This window comes from Schistocerca gregaria, chromosome 1 (genome assembly GCF_023897955.1).
Source record: "Schistocerca gregaria isolate iqSchGreg1 chromosome 1, iqSchGreg1.2, whole genome shotgun sequence".
NCBI classification, from domain to species: domain Eukaryota; kingdom Metazoa; phylum Arthropoda; class Insecta; order Orthoptera; family Acrididae; genus Schistocerca; species Schistocerca gregaria.
Window position 1 is genome coordinate 1,071,156,316 of NC_064920.1, and position 20,296 is coordinate 1,071,176,611.

The 20,296-nt window shown below is 37.2% G+C and overlaps 1 protein-coding gene across 2 annotated transcripts in view; it reads left to right on the plus strand.

Moving 5' to 3' along the window:
• LOC126281608 (protein kinase C, brain isozyme) overlaps nucleotides 1-19,975 on the plus strand; it is a 1,181,175-nt gene extending 1,161,200 nt beyond the window's left edge. For both annotated transcript variants that reach the window (XM_049980720.1, XM_049980728.1), the window contains one exon: nucleotides 14,094-19,975. The gene's annotated coding sequence lies outside the window, so the exon portion shown is untranslated. The remainder of the gene's footprint in view (nucleotides 1-14,093) is intronic.
• The last annotated feature ends 321 nt before the right edge of the window (nucleotides 19,976-20,296 follow it).

Genomic DNA, 20,296 nt, shown 5'->3' on the forward strand with positions numbered 1-20,296 from the left:
TCGTCCAGGGAACAAATATTAAGATCATCAATTTTTTTATGTCAAATTATGGCACGTGTTTAAAAACCTGTGTGGTCTTCCTGGTTTCAATAGTGGACCACAAGTCCCCGTCAGTCTGTTCACTCTATTAACAGAGCATAAGAGACTTAAATATTTGACAAAGAGAAGGTAACTTCACAACACAAACATGAAATAATTTAATTACCTTACCTTGAATTCTCGTTGTTGCTTGCTCGTTGTCTAGGGGTAACTTATGGATTTGCAGTAATTGTTACTACAATGGGTCCTTGGGTTTGTAATATGCTACATAAGACCTGATACTGTTTGAAGCTTTCCATATTATATATGGAATATTATCACGTTCATAACAACCAGTAGTTCACCAATATAAGCTTTTCCAACATAAGTCGAAGTTTCAAAAATGTTCAACAACATGACCTTTCTCAAAATCATCTGTTTCTCACGACTTCTCAAAACTCACTGTCTCTTAGACTCACCAAAACACAGCTGTCCCTTAGCCTCACCCAGCAAACTGTTTCTGCATTAACAATCAAAGATCTTACAAAGTACACAGGGTTTTCCAACATGAATTGAGCATAGATATTTTATACATCACATGTATACATTTATGAAAACAGTATGAAAATTGAATAGAGTTCTCAAATAGTGCTGCAGCAATACATAATATGATTGTCCTGCAAATTATTAGTTTTTATAATAAAATGATAATATTTCAGTTTATGTTGACATAATTAAAGTTCACTGTAATTTTATATTAATATAATTGTTCTTTCATTTCGATTCATGGCACCGCATAGCTTGCCAGCCGATGGTACTGATAGTTTCAGTAGTCTGTTACGTTACACAGTGCAGTGGTGCTCCATCTTGCTGATAGATGGAATTGTCAGAGTCAAGGTGTGTGAATAACCAGTTCCATAGCAATGCAAGATATGATTGTCCTGTTACAGTTTCTTCCCCAAAAAAGTAGGGTCCATAAACCATACTTTGGGAAACAGCACAAAAAACATTCACTTTTGGTAAATCACATTGATGTTCGATTGTTTCATGAGGGTTTTTGAGCCCCCAATATATGTATATTATGATGGTGAACCTTACCACTAATATGGAAAATTGCCTCATTGCTGAATATCAACAGTGACATAAAAGTGTAATCTTCCATGTCCTCTAGAATAGCACTGCTAAAGTTCACCTGCTTCACTTTGTCTGTATCTCGAAGAGCTTGTACCAGTTGCAATTGGTATGGTTTGAGGGCTAAACGACGCTGTAACACACACCACACTGTCATGCGCAGTAACCCAAGTTCTCGGATAGCATGATGCGTAAACTTGCAGGGGGTCCACTCAAATGCTCATCAGATTTGTTCCACTGTTTGTTCAGGAATGCGTGGCTGGCCAGGACTTTTGCCTTTACAGAGGCACCCTTTTTCTTCAAACTGTTTATACCACTGTCAAATATTCTTTGGTGATGATGGTTTAGCACAAAATTGAATATGAAATGCCCGCTGAACTGCAATCACTAATTGAGTATGACTAAATTTAATAACACAATACGCTTTCTGTTGTACAGACGCCATATTGTGCGAGACTGGCTGCACCCTCCAGGTCAGTACTCATAGCGACATCTAGTGGATTTTTTCTGAAACTCTAGACCATGCGGATTACATCTAGTACTGTTTCAGTTACCTAGTGACATTTGTCTCATTATTATTACAAGTTAAAATCAGGTCATTATTTTTGGGACGCCCTGAATTTCTCTACAAGGACATGCAGACGGGGTACTGGGAAACTGAGGCTGAGTGGGTGGCTTCTATAAGCTCCAAGTTATGTCATTTGGACTATGTAAGACTTCAGCCATCTTAGAGTGTGGTGCACAATCCACTTTGACACTTGAAATGGAAAACATGTCTTTGCTAACTGATCTATAATTTCATTTTTTCAAAGTCATTTGAAGAACATTTAAGCTGCCTGATAGCCATGTTGAAGTGCATTCAGACTGCAGGTCTCCACCTGTACTGGAAAGTGTTTCTTTGCCGATGAAGCATCTTGGGGCACCTGGTGCGTGGTGACTGAGTCCATCCTGATTCAGTGAAAATAAGAGCAGTCACAGATTTTCTGACTCCTCGGAATGTTCTTGAAGTGAGAAATTTTCCAAAATGTTCTCATATTGCTGGCAATTCTCTACCGAGGCATGATCCCTGCCAGAGCTACTGCAGTGAGACACCAAATATCCTCGGAACAAAGTACAAGAAAGGTCTTTCCATATCCTTAAGGTGGCACTAACATCATATGTAGCCCTAGCATTTATGATGAGAATACTAAGACAGAAATTCACACCAATGCTAGCCATTATAGGATTGGTACAGTTCTAGTTCAAATTCAAGGATGTGCTAAAAAGGGTGATACCTTATGCTTCCAGAGTACTCTCCAAGTCCGAGAGGAAACAAACTGAGAAAGAGTGCCTTGTAGTTGTTTGGGTCATCAAAAAGTTCCCAAATACAAGGACAGAGATTGTCTTTACAGGAATCCTGTAGCTGAACAGAACAGCACAAATGAAATTTCAGTAATTGTTGCATTAACTGATATTGCTATTGAACACAAGGAAGATCAAGGCTTGCTGAAAACCATACAGGCCTTAAAGAATGAGGTACTGACCAAAACAGAACTCCAGTTAATGAATGGAACATTTAATAAAGGCAAAAACAATTATAGTATGGTATTATTGGCTGGGATACCCTGTCTAGGGTTGCTTGGCTGCCTGGTGCAAATCCTTTCATTTGATGCCTCTATGGTGAGTTGAACATCAATGAAGATAAGATGAAATGATTAGGACAACACAGACACCCAATACCCAAATGAAGAAAATCTCCAGGCTGACCAGAAATCGAACCGGGGTCCCCACGATCAAGAAACAGTAACACCAACCATTATACCCCTAATCTGTGGATATTTATAAGAGAAACTGTGATACACTGGGGTGGAAATACTTGCTTGTCATCCCAACTCAACTATAGTTGGCTATGCTAAAGTTTTCCCACAAAATTCCAACATCTGGTCACCTGGGACTCATGAAGACTCTAGACAGAATCAGACGCAGACTGCCAGTTTGTTAGATACTGTGTGAACCACTGACAGAAGCACATGCCAGTGACAGGAGAACATGCCAAAATTATATCTGGGTATTCTGGTACCAATTACACCTGTAGCAGGATCATTCCACCAAATTGGGATGTTCACTACACTTTCCCCAAACTTGTGATGAATGCTGAAACTCTGGAAATTGTAAGGTTCCTTGTGTAAGATATCATTTTGAAGCATGGAGCATTCACTGTGACCATTTCTGAATGTGGAAAAGTTTTCCAGTCGATACTAGTATCATAGGTAATTCCATGTTGCAACATCAACCACAAGGTTACAACTGCCTGCCACCTACAGATGAATGGTCCTGCAGAATTCTTTAATCAGATATTGGCAGACAGGGTCCTGGTGTACGTTTATGTCAAACAGAGACATGATACAGTACTCTCTGTAGTAACATTCACATACAGCACAACAAAACTAGACATTTTCTGCTTCTCACTATACTTCCTGCTCATGAGGCTGAAACAACAATGAACACACTATTCCCCTTTCACTTAGATGATACTAGGGAAAACTGTGTAAACCATCTCATAATCAGAACTGAAGAAGCAAGACAGCTGGCTCCCACATGAATCCTGGATGGCAAGGAGAAAGACCAAGAGCAGTGCAAGCCAAGCACCAGCTAGTGACATACAGTTTGGGTGATGTGGTGCATATTTTTACACCTGCATGGAAAGTGGGCTTGACAGGAAAGTTACTAAAGTGCTACATTTGTTCATATTGTATCCTGTCACTTTTGAAGTCGAGGATTATGAGCTTTCATTGAGAATACGAAGGTGCCAAGTTTCATTTGTGTCCTGCATATGAAGCCCTCCTTCAGTCCTGAGACACAGGATAATGGTGGAGGCTTCTTGTTCAAGAAGACTGAAGATCCACTTGATGAACAATAAACTTCAAGGGGAGTGGTTGCCTTTCATGCTCTTCATAGAGAAGAGGATCTGACAACATGACCAGAATTTGAGGACCCACCAGTGTTGCGATGCAGAGGACCATTGACAAGATGTAGATCCAGGATGCTGTAGTTGGTTGCAATGAGAACTTCTAAAACAGCAGCTCACTGATACTGCAGGAGAGGAAGCAATACTGTGAGATGTGGTGTATACAGTGTAAAGTAGTGGTTAGCTTTACTGGCATGCTGCAGGTTACCAGTTCAGTCTTAACCACCAGCAATTATTTCTTATGAAGTATTTATCATTTATAAAAGGTTCTCAAAAAGTTCTTTTGCATGTAATGCCTGTGTAAATAGCAGTAGTCTCTGTCCACAAGTTATGTTCTGTTGTAGCTTTATGTTAATGTTTGTATTAAATGTGCTTTCAGTGCTAAGTGTTGTACTTTATATTGATGAACCTGCTTTCTGATTTGGTCTTGAGTGTGGCTATGAAGTGACAGCATAGTAATATGAATGTATCTATATCTATATCCATATTCTGGAACTAACATGAAGTGCATGGCAGAGCACATGTCACATTGTACCAAATAGCAGGGATTCTTTCCATTTCATTTATGTGTGGGATTCTGGAAGAATTATTTCAAAAAAGCCTCTCTGCACACTGTAATTAATCTAATTTTTTTCTTTGCAGTCGTTAAGGATACATAAGATGTGGTAAAATATTGCTTGACTTCTCACTTAATTTGGGTTCTTCAAACTTTTTCAGGACAATTTATGTCTATACTCAGGTTTCTGCCAGATCAAGTTTTCATTTCACTGTTGCTCTTCCATGAGTGAAACAAACATGACCATGTGTGTTGTTCTCCCAATGTAGTCAGAAGTTCTACAAACAGATGGATGGAGTCACCATGTGTTCCCTTCTGGTGCCAGGCATTGCCAGTGTATATGTGGAACACTTCTAGGAAACAGCTATCAAAACCAAACAGCTGAAACCACTGATATTTTACAGAGATGTTTCTGTGACATTCAGGGTTTTGTCACATGGTGAAGAAAACTTATTAGAATTCTTGTGCCATTTTAACAGCACACTCAACACCAAAGAAGTGGAAGGAAAAGGATGCCTACCATTCCTACACATCCTGATACAGAACAACCATGAAGGCATGTATGGGACATTTTGCCTGTGGGAGGAAGACATACACAGACTTGTACCTAAATGCAAATAGCTGCCACCATCCAGTGCAGCACACTCATTTGCTCACCAGCCCAGTACATGTGGCAACAAGCCATATGTGACAAGGGAAGTCTGTCTACCAAGTTACAGCATCTCTACGAAACCTTTCACAAGAATGCCTACTCGGAAACAAAAATAAAACACACTCTCCAGCCAAGCAAAAGGGAGAAAGATAACAATCCCAAGAAGAAGTCAAGTGTATGGCATTCCTTCCATATGCATTGTTGCCCATAGCCAAGATTGCCAGGATAATGGAGAAGTAAAATATAAAAACCATTTTTTTGCTTGGTGGTCAAAATTTAGAATTTATTTGTGTCAGTCAAAGACCAACTAGGGCTTACAGGCACTTCGCATCTGCAGCATAAGTTGTGAGTGTCACAGGCAGGACATTGGTCAGACATAGTGTGCATCTTACAGCACTGTTCAAAACATGTGGGAAGTGTTCACTTTAGCCAAACCTAAAAGTCTGCATTGTTAGAGCACAGAATAAATGAACACATGTTTGTTTTCAAACAGACAAAAGTGCCATACCATGCCAAAGGTTCTGTGATTCATTTGTCAATGAGGCAGAACAAATAAGAGTATATAATGATCTTGTCAACGAGGACAGCAGTTTTCAACTGACCTCTGCATGGGATGTGGCATTAGCAAAAAATGTGTCGGGGTGCTCTGATGCGAAAGTGGCAGAAGTAGTGGGCAGAACAGACAGGCAGTAGCAGGACGCAATGTCCAGACAATATCCAACCTTCCAGGTGCCCCCACCCCCCTCCCCACCTTTCCCCCCTGGCCTTGTCCGCAATGCCTCCTCCAGAGGCATGTGATTGATCCACCCATTTGACCTCAGCAGAGGAGACTGCAGTCCAGCAGTTATAAAGGAATGAACTGGGCATGAACCAAACACTTCACTTTCAGACAATATAACTTGCAAAAAAAGTTACGAAAACAAAACACCACAACTTAGGTGGTAACCCAAAAAGATTTCGTCAATGAAATTTTCTGAGAAAACCTGTTTTCCAATATAACCTTCTTACTTTTTATCTTGTCAGTCCATATCATATAATTTTCAGCATAATTTTGTAACACCAGATCTGAAATGCTTAGATTCTCTTCTTTTCTGGTTTTCCCACAATCCATGATTCACTAGCACATGGTGCTGTCTACCAAATGCACATTCTCAGAAATTTTTTCCTCAAATTAAATCCTACATTTGTTACTCATAGATTTTTGGTCAAGAATGCCCTTTCTTCAGCGTTAGTCTGCTCGTTGTGCATGCTTTGTGTGTCATTTGTTAGTTTGCTTCCAGGGTAACAAAATTCCTTAAGATCGTCTACTTTGTTGTCACCCATTTTGATGTTAAGCTTGATATTTCATTCCTGCTACTTCTCATTACTTTTGTCTTTAAGGGTTATCTTCAGTTCATACTGTGTACTTGTTAGGCTGTTCACTCTATTCAACAGGTTCTGTAATTCTTCTTCACTTTCACTGAGGATGACATGTCATCAGCAAATCTTATCGTTCATATCTTTTCACCCTGAATTTCAATCCTACCCCTGCACCTTTCTCCGATTTTCATCATTTCTTCTTTCATGCATGGATTGAACAGTAGGGTAGAAAAATTCTAAGTCTTCCATTCTTAATTTTCTCTCTGGATTCTTGTACATGCTGTATATTGTCCAGCTTTGCTTGTTGCTCTTTCCTATTTTCCTCAGAATTTCGAAAGTCATGCACCATTTTATACTACGTAACACTTCTTGTAGGTTGACAAATTCCATGTAAGTGTCTTTGTTTTTCTTAAGTCAAACTTCCATTATCAAGCCCAGAAATGCCTCTCTATCATGTTATCTTACCTAAAGCCAAACTGATTATCATGTAGCAGATCTTCAATTTTTCTATTCACCTGTATATTATTCTTTTCAGCATCTTGGATGCATGAACTGTTAAGCTTATTGTGCAATAGTTCTCACACTTATATGCTCTTAATGTTTTCAGAATCCTGTGAATGATGTTTTTATGAAAGTCTGAAGGTATATCCCCAGTCTCGTAGATTCTACATACCAACCTCAATCGTCATTTAGTTGCCATTTTGCCCCAACAATTTTAGAAATTTTGAATGAATGCCGACTGTCTCTTCTGTCTTATTTCAACCTAAGTCCTCCAAAGCTTGGTTAAATTCTCTCTCTAATACTGGATCTGTATGTCTTCCATATTGATTCCCATGTCAACTTGTCAGGTCATCAGAAATGACCTCCTCCTTGTACAAACCTTCAGTTCACTCTTTCCATCCATCAACTCTCCTTCTTGCATTTAACAGTGAAATTCCCATTGCATTCTTAAAGTTGCCACCCTTGCTTTTAATTTCAACCAATGTTGTCTTGACTTTTCTATATGCTTAATAAGTTCTTCCAACAATAATTTCTTTAGAGGTTTTTTGTTTTTGTTCTGCAGCCATTTCATCTTAGCTATTGTGCATTTCCTATTTCTTTCATTCCTAAGTGACTTACACTACTGTATTCCTGGCTTTCCCTGAACATTTTTGTACTTCTTTCTTTAGTTGATCAGTAGAAGCATTTCTTCTGTTATCCAAGCTTTCTTCACAGTTACCTTCCTTGTACCTATTTTTGCCTGTCCAATTTGTGTGATTGCCATTTTAGAAATGTCCATTCATATTCAACTGAGATGTCTTCCGTGATATTCATTATCATATCATATACAGTATTACAGAAGTTCAAACACATCATTCCCTGGTACTTCAGTACTGCACTTCTTTCCTCATTAATCATTCTGGATTCACAGTAACTATCTGACCTACCTTGCTATTCATGATGAATCCTACTTCTGTTGGACCATTTTATGCTGCTGTTGATATTACCCTATATTCATCTGACCAGCAATCTATATCTTTGTTCCATTTCATTTAATTGACCCCCACAATATCTAGATCAAGACTAAGCATTTCCTTTATCAGGTTTTCTAGCTTCCCTGTCATGTTCAGACTTCTGACGTTCCATGCTCTAAATGGTAGAGTGATACCCTTTTGTTGGTTATTCCCTCATTTTTTCATGGTTACTTCTCTCTTGGTCGTCCATTCTCAGAGACCCAAATGGGGGAAAATCTGGAAGCTTTTGTCAATGGAGAAATCATGACACTTTATCAGTTACACATCACATGCCCTGTGATTCCACATTATGTACCTTTAATGCAGAGGTTTCCGTTGTCTTCTTCATCCTCATGTTTTTAGGGTGAATTTTCCCAACTTGGGAGGCAAGAGAGTGATCCATACTTCTCTCTGCTACTCTGCCACCTGTGACAAAATTGTTAGCAGATGCCAGACTTAAATTTCTTTGAAGTATCCTAATAATGTAAAATGTATGCATTAAAATGTTGCTTACAAAATCCTTGTCCTACTGTTTCTTGAATTTTTTTCATTGGTCTGAGGCCTTTACCGAATTAGTTTAAGGGAAGAGAGAGAGAGAATAGTTGTTTGATATTTTGTGGATTTGTTTAATCAGTGTGAAAGTTTGTGGATGGTCCATTCAGAGAACTGACACATAAGTTGGAAGTGCTGTGACAGCTGTGCAGTGGTGCTGGTGTCAGTGGGCATGTTAGCATTCTTAGGGAGCGCCCATAGATGAGGTTCTGGATGTCCACATATCGCAGACACCAACCAGGATCATCATATTGTAAGGGCAGCAGTGGCATACTGTATGGCTAGCAAAGCACAAAAAAGATGGATTGTGAGCTCAGATGTGTCAATACGGACTGCTGCAAACTCGTTATTAACAGTAGGACTACGGTCATGCACACCTTGAGCCCATCTTCCACTTACGCAACTGCACCCGACATGCATGGCTTGACTGGTGCCATCAGAGGATCTCTTGAGAGATGGAGTGGCACACTGTGGTATTCAGTGATGAAACCAGATTCTTTTTGCATGCAAGTTATGGTAATTTGCACATACTGCTGTAACGTGCCAAGCTGTATCCTCGTATTAGTGCCTCTTACTAGTTCACGTCACAACCGGATGTACCGGTACTGAAACATTTCCTCACCCAGTAGATAGTGCTTAGTGTTTTTGACCTACCTTGCTTTGTTCATTCAATATTGCCTTCCCGGTAGCTGCCTCTGTCTCATCTAAATCACACTGAAATTAAGAAGCCAGGCTCCTCGGTTAAGTTTTCCATAATCAAAAGTCAAGATCGTATTCGTTATTCAACATTTATGTCAACCACAGTACAATTTATTAGTTATTACTAGCACACACAATATTCATGTGACCAGGCCTCTTACACTTAGTTGTCACATTAGGTAGGTCAAAAAATTCCAGTATTTAATAATGTTCACAATTACACTTTTTTTTTTTTGTTTGGTATGACCGGAAAAATTAACTGACTTGCACACTTTTGCTCCAAGAGAATCTGACCGAGAACTAACTGAAAACTGCACCAGCTCGGACCTTATATAGACAAGCGCTTGCATATTTGACTATTTCCGTTAATATATTATAGTTTATAATTTCCTACAGTTAAAATGATCCTTTCTATGTGGTTTTGAAGTTAACTATTGGGTTTTATTATTTAAATAACATGAATGAGCTGTATCAATTTAAATACGTGGAACTAACTTATGCATCCGCCGTGGGAATTCCTGACTTATAACGATGGCAGCCCTTTTGAACAATAATTTTTACATATTCAAATTTACTTAATTCTTAATTAATGCACTTACAAAGTTGAGACTGGAGTTATTTTACGTAGAAATCGCGTATCATGCCGTTTTTGGAAACCCAGAATCTACTCTGTAGGAATCAACATGGATTCTGGAAACAGCGATCGTGTGAGACCCAACTTGCTTTATTTGTTCATAAGACCCAGGAAATATTAGATACAGGCTCCCAAGTAGATGCTATTTTCCTTGATTTCCGGAAGGTGTTCGATACAGTTCCGCACTGTCGCCTGGTAAACAAAGTAAGAGCCTATGGAATATCAGACCAGCTGTGTGGCTGGATTGAAGAGTTCTTAGCAAACAGAACACAGCATGTTGTTATCAATGGAGAGACGTCTACAGACATTAAAGTAACCTCTGGCGTGCCACAGGGTAGTGTTATGGGACCATTGCTTTTCGCAATATATATAAATGACCTAGTAGATAGTGTCGGAAGTTCCATGCGGCTTTTCGCGGATAATGCTGTAGTATACAGAGAAGTTGCAGCATTAGAAAATTGTAGCGAAATGCAGGAAGATCTACAGCGGATAGGCACTCGGTGCAGGGAGTGGCAACTGACCCTTAATATAGACAGATGTAATGTATTGCGAATACATAGAAAGAAGGATCCTTTATTGTATGATTATATGATAGCGGAATAAACACTGGTAGCAGTTATTTCTGTAAAATATCTGGGATTTGAAGTGGAATGATCATATAAAATTAATTGTTGGTAAAGCGGGTACCAGGTTGAGATTCATTGGGAGAGTCCTTAGAAAATGTAGTCCATCAACAAAGGAGGTGTCTTACAAAACACTCGTTCGACCTACACTTGAGTATTGCTCATCAGTATGGGATCCGTACCAGATTGGGTTGATGGAGGAGATAGAGAAGATCCAAAGAAGAGCGGCAGGTTTCGTCACAGGGTTACTTGGTAACCGTGATAGCGTTACGGAGATGTTTAGCAAACTCAAGTGAAAGACTCTGCAAGAGAGGCGCTCTGCATCGCGGTGTAGCTTGCTCGCCAGGTTTCGAGAGGGTGCGTTTCTGGATGAGGTATTGAATCTATTGCTTCCCCCTACTTATACCTCCCGAGGAGATCACGAATGTAAAATTAGAAAGATTCGAGCGTGCACGGAGGCTTTCAGACAGTCGTGCTTCCCGCGAACCGTATGCAACTGGAACAGAAAGGGGAGGTAATGACAGTGGCATGTAAAGTGCCCTCCGCCACACACCATTGGGTGGCTTGTGGAGTATAAATGTAGATGTAGATGTAGATGTAGAAAGTTAGCAAAGGTATCGAAACAGATCTCGGAATTATTTGGTAGTTTGGTCACAATTGACACTGAAAGTCATACAGGCTACAGATTTTAAGTCTTAATACCTATTTAACTAACGGACTTTAGGTTAATTTAAACACTTTGCTGGAATCAGTAAAATTTATACTTTCTTTTGGATGCAGTCTTATCGCTGAATTTGATCTATCAGCTCACTCGCATTTTACTTAATATGTATTGCACAATATACATCATTTTCCATAATTGTTAATAGTATGCAATTACAATAAAACTGATTAGCTCATTACTTTCAGAATAGATATTAGAATGTTCTGAAATAATAGTTTTTACTAGGGGAATTTTATTTAAACTATTTCTGAATTCTGTACTATGAGGCTGAAGGCCACAGAATCTGTAGTCAGAATCTGAGTAGCGAAAATGAAAAAAATAAAAGTTCATTGCGTAACTAAGTTACTGAAGGAGTGTCAAACCAAAACAGGATAGCGGTGGGTAACTCTGCTTTGTTACACCTAGTGAGCACTGTCTCATATAGTGCATTCGTTTAAGACACACTGGCTCCACCCCAGTCCTTATGGTCTGGTGTGCAATAACCTACAACTGTTGTTCACCTTTGGTGCTTCTGGAGGTAATGCTGACCAGCACTCTCTCTCTCTCTCTCTCTCTCTCTCTCTCTCTCTCTCTCTCTATACACACACACACACACACACACACACACACACACACACACACACACACACACTGCCCATGAAACTCAATGTGCCCTTCAAGATATGCAACAGCTTCCGTGGCCAGCAGAACCTCTGGACGTGTCTCCAATTGAATACTTGTGGGATATGATAGGATGAGAAGTGACTTGTGCAATTTATCAACCAACAACGCTTACGTAACTGTGTGACCAGATCAAGCAGGCACAGCATAATGCATCAGAGGATGGTATTTGACACATGTATGATCAACTGGATGCCATAGTCAGCATCTGCATTGCCACCCTTAGAGGCTACACCATATACTAATATGGGCGTTTCAGCATAAATCAATACCTGGTACCTCGGAACCACTTGTGCTATTGATCTGTAAATGAAATCATTTTGTGTACTCCACATGTGCTTTTGCAATGATAAATCTTAAGTGAATTGGAAACCTCTACAAGGTGGTATATTTCATCACTTAAGGATCCTGATTTACAGTACGAGACTATTCATTTTTCTGCGCATAATTTGTTAAATAAGTCTCATTTTAAATTCACTAAGCGAGTTTATATAGAAAAAACTGTATTCTTGACTTTGCAAACGAATAAATAAGTTTTTAACATACTGCACTTGATGTGTAGTATGTAAATAAAAATTTTACATAGAGTAAGCATCCTTTTTTGCAGAAACATAGAGAACTTGTAAAATGATTTTGTTTTATATTTCAGCCTCATATCACACAAATAGTAACATGGCTAGTTTTGAATTATTAACAGGTCATCCTCAGATGTTCTGAAGTTGTTACAAAGAATGTGTGTAAGTGTTGCCTGTTCCATAAGACATGTCTGGTAGAACTCTCACATATATATGTTTCTGTAATGACTCCTTGATATCTGTTTCAGTATGGTTGTACTAATATCGCCCAGACTCCTATCTATAGGACTCAGTAATTTGTGCATAGGGGGGTTAATGGACGAGGGTTGCTGTTAATGGATGAGGCTCACTGCATTGCAGCTTGTAACAAGTTGGAAATTTGAACCGGTTAGGGTCTGTGTCTGGGTGGCTAAAGTGGTTAAGGCAACCACTGTTCAATTGATGAGCTACTAAATAACATAATAAATCATCTCCTAGTAGCTTGGTAATAAGTCAAAGTCAGTAGTTACATCATTTGTGAGACCTTAGGCTGAAATATATAAGAAAGGCATTAACGAGAAAAATATCGCAAAGAACAAATGTAATGGAAATTTAGTTGGACCTCAAACGTAAAATTGTAATTATATGCCTTAACTGTATTTCTTCAGGCTTTCCCGACAATATAATATACCTTAACTGTTCATGTGTAGCCTGATAAATGCAACTGACCAGCTTTCACTGGTGATGACACAGTGTAGGTGATATGTCCCATTAGTCTCACTTACTATGCACTGAAACTTTGCTGTATTCCTGATGTTGGACACACTTAACTATGAGTATTTTCTGTTATATCTAACATAGTAAATAGTAAAATGAAGTAAAAGTGACAAAATGTTTTGCCACTTTGCTACAGCCTACACAGTAAGATGGTGAAATTATGGATAGTAGCTGTCTTTTATTTTACACTGTGTTCTTGGAAGGCTGAAGATGTCTTTTTTTATGCTTGTGGTTTATTGCTGGCACAAAACTATTGCAATATAGTTTCTCCACATTTAAATTTTCATGGATACTGTTAGTTGATGACATTAGTAGAGGCAGCAGTAGTTTTGTAATACATGAGTTAATTTTATGAATATTAAGCCAATTTGAATTTCGTGTAAAGATCCTCTCAGAAATTTTTATGGGGGAGTTCAGTTTTTGCATTGGGACTTCTGTAACCAACAAGAAAATTATTGTTTGACTACTATTAATCCGATAAAACAGCAAACATATTTGACAGTAGATGTCTGTGTATGACCTACTGACCTACAAATCTTCGTTGCCATTTTATGAATTTCAATGCTAGAAACTATTTTAATAGTAGTAGTTAAGAAATAAATATCATATTTGCATTTCATGTGATTCATTTCCACTTCATTGAAAGGGTGCACAGAATACCATCTCCTAGAATTTATTTTGTGTCTTCTGATACGTATTTTGTGAAACTTACAGGTGAAAAGAGAGATGCGCCTACCTCCTTGTTGATGGAAGAATACTGTTAGAAGATGAATGTTCCATGTCAGGTGAACAGTGTGTCTGGATACATGATCCACTTCTCTTTCAAACCTTCTCATGGTCTTCCTGGTTGGTTTGAGCTGTGTGCACATGCCAGAAGCAATAAAAGTAAGATAATTAGAATTGACACTGCAACCTGTATTGTTTTAGCTGTTTAAAGTATGTTATTGGAGAGCAATAGCGTTCTGCATACTCATAATTTTCAAACACACGTGTCTGAAAATTTTGTATTCATTCCATCTGTGTACATTAAACATTAAATGATACTTTGACATTTGTAAATTGTAGTTCAATACATTTAATGCTATAAACACTCAGACACTTTGTTACTTTTGAAACTTTAGTGATTGAATTTCTATTTCAATTCTCATTATCCCATCGTGTTTGGAATTAAAGATAGAACTAGTTTACAAGACAATATGAAATACTCTGATTTCCAAATGAAGCTTTATTATTATCTAAATATAGAAACATATCTGACATTCCTAGAATTCTGTGCAGTTTCAATAAAATGGTGATTGTAAATAGTTGTTCATATTATACATTTTGTTTTGAGAACTGCACTGCAATGTCTCTTCGAAAATGTTTTCAAAGTTGTTTCTTTATGTGTACTATCTTTTGTGTTTAAAAATATAGTTATTTACACACAAATATGTATATTGTGTGTGGAAGATGTACACAAGACATTAGAAATGATATTATATAGTTGAAACTTAATTCTCTTAAAAAAATATTTTTAATAAATGTTCCAAGTGCCTGCTTCAAACACTCTTCATGCACATTGGGACATCCATATCTCATAATATTATGTGAATTGTCTATCAATATGTGTGCTTATGGGTTGGATTCCACCAATGTTTATAGTGCAAATATGTAATATAATTTTTTACATTCGAGTTCCTACTGACTGATAGAAATGTTAATTACTCTTCCCTGTTAAATACATTGTGTGTTCTAACAGACAGTTTGTTCTTCATTTGACCATTGTGGTTGTGTGTTGAACAACTTACGATTCTGTACAATAATGTGACATAATATTCCAACATTGTTATAGAAAATTACACTGTATAACACCAAGCCTGTTGCCTGTTTTGTGATTATATTGTGCTGTCATTTTTAAAGGTGCAAGAGGCATGCATCTCATTTCAGATTTTTAATGTAGTGTGAGTACAATTTTAATAAACTATATGTGCAGCTTTGTCAGATTAAACACAATATCCTTTCCAGTCTCAGAATGTTTAATGTATTACTTCTTTTCTTATGTAAAAGTTCTGTCTGGAGCACTAATTGATTTACCACATATACATATATAGTACTAAAGAGAAGTAATACAAATATTTTCACCATTTTAACAACAACAATAATAATAATAATGATAATATAATAATACCAATAAACTTCCTAAAAAAAGAAATATATGTATGAAAGTTATAAGTTGAAATTATTTACCCATGAAAGAATGGCCAAAATATTTTGATGTTTCTGTATTTTTCTTTGGTGTTATAACTTTGGTATGGTTGCAAAAGTATTTGTCAGGCTTATTAGGACTGCAGTACTGTAGATGTGTGACACTTGTTAAACAATTACTTTTTAGCATAAGATTTGATTTCTATTGATTGTCTTTATGTATTTGTTTCCAACACTAGTGTATAGGAAAACTTCTGAGTTGTATATCATAACAGAGGCCAAAGAAATCTACACAAATGACTTTCTCAAAGATAGTGGAAGCTATCTTCTAGCTTAACAGTAGAAGGGATGGTTTTATGTGAATGGATTTCTGTTGAAGATATTTGGACTGTACTTGGCAAGGGATGGGGAATGCGGAGACACACACACACACACACACACACACACACACACACACACACACACACACACACACACACACAGAGAGAGAGAGAGAGAGAGAGAGAGAGAGAGAGAGAGAGAGAGAGAGATTTTTTTGGGGTGGGCGGTGGGGGGATATATACATCTGTGTATTTTATCACATATTTCAAGTTTCTTCTGTCCAAGGCAAATGCAATTCACCATTGATGTGCATTTTATTAATTTATGAGCTGCCTGAAGCTCAGGTATTACTGGTATGAAACCATTGGTACCCAAAAGCTTTCTGTTATTGAAGTCAAAATAGGAATGAATATCATAATTTTGTGCTTTTGAGAAATTGCATTAATATATTTGTAGTACACATCTCCATAAAAAATTTGCAGGCAACAGTTAAATTGGGACAGTATTTCTGTATGCCTATGACATGTAATGAAATTCTTGTATTTTGCATTGTTTCCAAGAAAGCATTACTGGTAGGAATACATTTTACAGTATCAAGAACCTTTGTATAAAAATGATATGTGTATTCTAAAATTAGAGAAGATAATTTAAACTGGTAGTTAAAACTGCAAAAAGTATTTATAAGAGGCAAACTTAACAAAACAGCATGCTGTAACACAGAAGTATAAATATATTCATAAGCTTCCACATTCAAATGTTCCATTTGCTGAGCTCAAAAACAAACTAGATTGTGTATTGCAGTAGAAAGAGATACAGAAAGAGACAAGCATGCAGAGAGAAGTAGACAGAAACTTTCCATTATAACCAGTGCTGATCTGTCTGTAATTAGTTGTGCTTAAAACATATCATCATTCACTGATTACCTACCCCTTCATGGTATAAGCCAGAATGTCTCTATACTGACATGCTGTTTTGGTAAGTGATGTTGTTTTATTTATATTTCAATGAAGTGAACTCTCGTTTGTATAAATGTATCATTTGGTGCTATTGTTGTAAACAGATTCTATTAATTAGAAGTGTCTTATGTTTCTATGATTTCAGAATTTCCATCTTGCATGCAACTCCTCCAATATTACAGCTACCAACTTTAAGTGGAATTAATTAAAAGTGGAGCATAAAAGCTGTTTCGTTTTATTATGTTAACAGAGCATCTAAGCATGTACTATATGATGACATTCCAATAGCATTTTTGTATCTCACAGATCAGCCATAGAGAAGTACCTTCTGCAAAAATAGAAACACTGTCTCTTGAAGAGCAACAGTGTTTGCCATCCATACTAGCGTCTTCACTGTTCCCTTGCAGTGTTCCACATGGATGTAACACCTTTTCCATGTGTTTATTTATTGTAATACTGTTCTTTCACTGTATGGTAGTGCTTTCTGCCTTCATACCTTTTCTTTTGCTGTTGTTGTCCGTTAGTATTTCCTTCTGACATTTCCCCATTCTTTGCTTTCCATCTCATCATTTGCTTTGAGTCTACTGAAGGACGGTATGACTGAGGGAATGAGGTTTTCTTAACTGTTTTTCCTGGAGTATTAGTAGGTTAGCCTGTGGTGTGAGTCAGAGTATCTTCAGCTTTTGTTTGCATTTTAGTCATTTATGGCACATTTTGTCTGATTTGTTAAGAAATTGATAACAACACCTACTATTCTCCACTTATTAACAATTATTGTCTCCAATATATAATACTGTATTACAGTAATATTCTGTGTGAACATTATGTTTTCCTCTAAAAATATGTCTAGACATTATGTTTGCCTGCATCTTATTGAGACATTATTTGTATTACTTAGGACAGGAATTATTCTTCTGTGTGAATATTTATCTTCATTGCTTGTATATCATACACAGTTTTTATTTGCAGATCATCCTTACTTTAGTGAATCAATGAAAATAATCAATTTTTGAAAATATGTTGTAATGTATAACCGAGCTCACCAAGCTCACTCATACTCTTGTCTGGTGCAGTCCCCAACAATTAGTCTTTCCTTCTCATCCTGTCCAGTAAGTCTCCCCTGACCCAGGGTTCTGTCTGACTATTCCAAACTCTCCTCATTTCCTAAACCTCATCAGTTCTTTTGCTTTACCCCTCTGCATTCCCCTTCAATTTTTCTGCCAGAAGAAGGAGCCTCCAACTCCAAAAGCTTGCAAATTTTAATACCTGTATGTGTGTGTTCTCCTGCCACTGCTTGGTAAGTAGATTTTTATCCATTCATTACATTGCATCAGTGACTGTATTACTGAAATTTGCTTATCTTGTAGTGCCCTCTCTTTGTAGTTATTTGTACTGATTTTTATACCCTTAACACTATCTTCAACTTTTCTTTACCCACTACAGGTTATAATTTTCATACTTTTGGTACTCCTTAGTTTCTATTCCTCAAAATTTTCTTATTTGCATAAAGAAGTTAATTGCTGAATTGATACTGAGTATGGATGTAGAAAAATATACTTTTGAAATGGCAGCAAAAAAACACATGAATGAAAGCTGACTGAAGCTACTTTTAAAAACCTGTGGTTCCTTCACTTATGAAAATAGAGGAGAGGATTTTAGGAAATGTGAGTATTCAGTGATATTCAAGAGAGTTATACTAGTACTCATCTCTCCCTTATTTTTACATTATGGAGCAATAAGCTTTCATAGATGTTGATGTGCCGGACTTAGAACATGTTTTGCTTCTTCTTTTCTAGCTTGGGTGGTTCTGTTTGATTTTAAACAGATGTCTTCAAATGAAAATAACAGAAAATTCTAACTTCTATAATGTAACTAGCATTGACAAAATATTGTAACAAATATCTTCATTTTTTATACCCATGATATTGTTGCTCTTTGTTTAAATTATTTCTGCATTGTGGTATTTTGTATTATGGATAATGAACTTTTATTCTGGAGTTTGCTATTGGAAGGATATTTTTACTCAGCATTAACTGATTGATGGCTTGTACTGTGTGCCTTGAACTGAAGTTTGTCCACTGTAATGTTGTTAGCCAGTGTTGTATCTTCAGAGTAATGATCCAAGCCTCATTCTCTTGCCTCGTCCCCTCCTCAACTCTTTCCCCCCACCCCTCCTGCCCCAGGCCAAAATACACACACAAACACACACACACACACACACACACACACACACACACACACACAGAGAGAGAGAGAGAGAGAGAGAGAGAGAGAGAGAGAGAGAGAGAGAGAGAGAGCTATTGTTATGACTTATCCATCACTTCATAATGATGTTTTTCAATTTGATTCTTTTGAATTTCTTTCTCTTGTTTGTCAAAAAACCTACATCATTTTTGCAGAGTCTTCTATCTGGCATTTTGGCTTCAACAAGAAAGCTGATATGACAAGAAAATTGAGGAACTTTTACCATAATTGAGTATGAATATGATACCCTGCATTTTTAAATGAAAAGAAATTGTAGCTGTTTAAAGCTCATATTTATAACACATAATGTGGTTTATTGTTAATGAGCTCCTTTATCTGTGATTTGTGAATCAGACTGTTTACAGTAATAATTGGTAACATTCAACTGTGTTTCTCTCCTACTTACAGTTCAACAATGCATTTTGAGAGGTGTCACATGATGATGAGAGCATTGTCTCTAAAAACATGTTGTTGAGCTGTAAGTAGGGCACGAATAGAATTGAATGCTACCAAGTATTATTGTAAAAACCTAACAACAAGTACCTCACATCCGTAATGGATGATGATATTGATCTTTGGTCTGTCGCCTGTGTGTCTGACAGATTTTGAGGGTCCCATTGTTCATTTGGCCAGTGATAAAATAGCTGCAGATTCTTTCTGGAAGTTTCTCTTTCGGAAGCTGTTTGAGAGTACATGTTTTGGTAAAATATACATGTAATATTAAATTATCCATTTTCGTAGTAGTCCCTATAGTACCAAGAACTGGAAGATTCAGCTGGAATACTAAATATATGCAAAATATGTTAGTAATAGTGTGATACAAAAACACCACTGTAGTTTCCTTATTTTTGAAAATTGTCTTTAATGAAAGTAAATTTTTGGTAATTAGAAGCAGTTTATTGCTTTCTTATATTCCTTTCAAAGTATGTTGGACACTTGTATTCTGTATTGCTCTCCTTAGCTCTTACTATAGTGATCGATAAAAAAATTCATTGTCAAATTAGATCCAGTGTTTATTTCTGCGTTTACGTATCAGCTTTACATTACCTTTCAGATGAGTGAACTTCGTCATTTCATACAATGTATGGAGAAAGGATGCAAGAATATGAGTTTTACTGTTGTTGTTGTAGAGGAATTTAGTCCATTGGGATTATGATACATTTATTTTACAATCTCTCTCACTGTTAACTCCGGATTTTTGCTGATAACATG